A 2,500-nucleotide genomic window follows, 5' to 3' on the forward strand; every position below is an offset into this window, starting at 1 on the left:
ACCGCGCTGCCAGCACGCCGGGCGGCCCCCCCTCACCGGCCGGGGACGGTCCCACCCAGCCACCGCCGCGTATCGCCTCACACCCAGATCCCCCCTTTCGCGTTCGTGGGCATGGTGGGTCCCCTTTCACGTTCGTGGGCATGGTGGGTATCCCTGAAACAACCGGTTAATAGCTCGACCGATCGTCGCCAACACTGATTCACCTCTAGCGAGAACAACCGCACCACAACGGGTTACCTGTTGTTCATTTGCGTAACGTCACCAGCAAACGTAGACGTCCATCGCCATTTGCAACGAGTATTGCATGCCTGTGTCAGGTGTCACAACACACTACGTCTGCCCACATAGACGCAACAACATGTGCACGCCTCGAGAACACGTGGAAGGTAGCCCCCGTACGTATGCGGTGTCCATTGCGCGAACGACTGTCAGCCGGCCTCTGCAGGATGTCGCAGATGTGGAACGCGGTGCAACATGCTATCACGGTGTGTGAGAAGAGACGACTACGTCCGAATACACGCTCCACTACATCAACAGACTGCTCATGCTGATCGCCATCCAGGGCGTCCGTTCCTCCCACACGTCTGAATGGCGTACCACACTGCAATCCAGCTCTTATAGGGAGACGACACGTAGCTGCGTGCACAATATTTGGACTGTATGGTCTGCCGTTGCTAGGCGCAGTCGTCGTACGGTCACACATGTGCCACGATGTATCATTCAGTACATACGGACCAATGTGCAGTACAGTTTGTGGGTTTTGCGTACATCGGCGGACAGGTGACAGGCCGTACCACAACGTAGGCTGAGTACGTCGGCATGCGAAGGGCATTGAACATGCAAACTTCTCAACGACCAGCTTGCGAAGGCAGGGGGGAAGGGGGGGGGCATGTACGTCCTGCTGCTATCCACATTACAGTGTATAGCAGGAGCATGTGGAAAGTCAGCAACACCTGCAAGGTGTTTAACATGACGCGATACACAGGGGACCGGGCAGTGCGAATAGCGAACTATATTGCGAGGGTTGCGGTTAGGCAACACTACACTAATTTAACGAGTTGCATAACAATTACAGAGCAGGTTCAGCGACAACGTGCGTCAGGTTAAGGCGCAATATAGGTTAGGTTGAGGCACAATATAGGTTAGGTTAAGGCACAACATGGGTTACGTTAAGGCACAAATTGGGTTACGTTAAGGCACAACATGGGTTACGTTAAGGCACAACATGGGTTACGTTAAGGCACAAATTAGGTTACGTTAAGGCACAAATTAGGTTACGTTAAGGCACAAATTAGGTTACGTTAAGGCACAAATTAGGTTACGTTAAGGCACAAATTAGGTTACGTTAAGGCACAAATTAGGTTACGTTAAGGCACAAATTAGGTTACGTTAAGGCACAAATTAGGTTACGTTAAGGCACAAATTAGGTTACGTTAAGGCACAAATTAGGTTACGTTAAGGCACAAATTAGGTTACGTTAAGGCACAAATTAGGTTACGTTAAGGCACAAATTAGGTTACGTTAAGGCACAAATTAGGTTACGTTAAGGCACAAATTAGGTTACGTTAAGGCACAAATTAGGTTACGTTAAGGCACAATATGGGTTACGTTAAGGTACAATATGGGTTAGGTTAAGGTACAATATGGGTTAGGTTAAGGTACAATATGGGTTAGGTTAAGGTACAATATGGGTTAGGTTAAGGCACAACGTAGGTTAGGTTAAGGCACAACGTAGGTTAGGTTAAGGCACAACATAGGTTAGGTTAAGGCACAACATAGGTTAGGTTAAGGCACAACATAGGTTAGGTTAAGGCACAACATAGGTTAGGTTAAGGCACAACATAGGTTAGGTTAAGGCACAACATAGGTTAGGTTAAGGCACAACATAGGTTAGGTTAAGGCACAACATAGGTTAGGTTAAGGCACAACATAGGTTAGGTTAAGGCACAACATAGGTTAGGTTAAGGCACAACATAGGTTAGGTTAAGGCACAACGTAGGTTAGGTTAAGGCACAACGTAGGTTAGGTTAAGGCACAACGTAGGTTAGGTTAAGGCACAACGTAGGTTAGGTTAAGGCACAACGTAGGTTAGGTTAAGGCACAACGTAGGTTAGGTTAAGGCACAACGTAGGTTAGGTTAAGGCACAACGTAGGTTAGGTTAAGGCACAACGTAGGTTAGGTTAAGGCACAACGTAGGTTAGGTTAAGGCACAACGTAGGTTAGGTTAAGGCACAACGTAGGTTAGGTTAAGGCACAACGTAGGTTAGGTTAAGGCACAACGTAGGTTAGGTTAAGGCACAACATAGGTTAGGTTAAGGCACAACATAGGTTAGGTTAAGGCACAACATAGGTTAGGTTAAGGCACAACATAGGTTAGGTTAAGGCACAACATAGGTTAGGTTAAGGCACAACATAGGTTAGGTTAAGGCACAACATAGGTTAGGTTAAGGCACAACATAGGTTAGGTTAAGGCACAACGTAGGTTAGGTTAAGGCACAA

This window comes from Schistocerca serialis, unplaced genomic scaffold (assembly GCF_023864345.2).
Source record: "Schistocerca serialis cubense isolate TAMUIC-IGC-003099 unplaced genomic scaffold, iqSchSeri2.2 HiC_scaffold_1201, whole genome shotgun sequence".
Lineage (NCBI taxonomy): Eukaryota > Metazoa > Arthropoda > Insecta > Orthoptera > Acrididae > Schistocerca > Schistocerca serialis.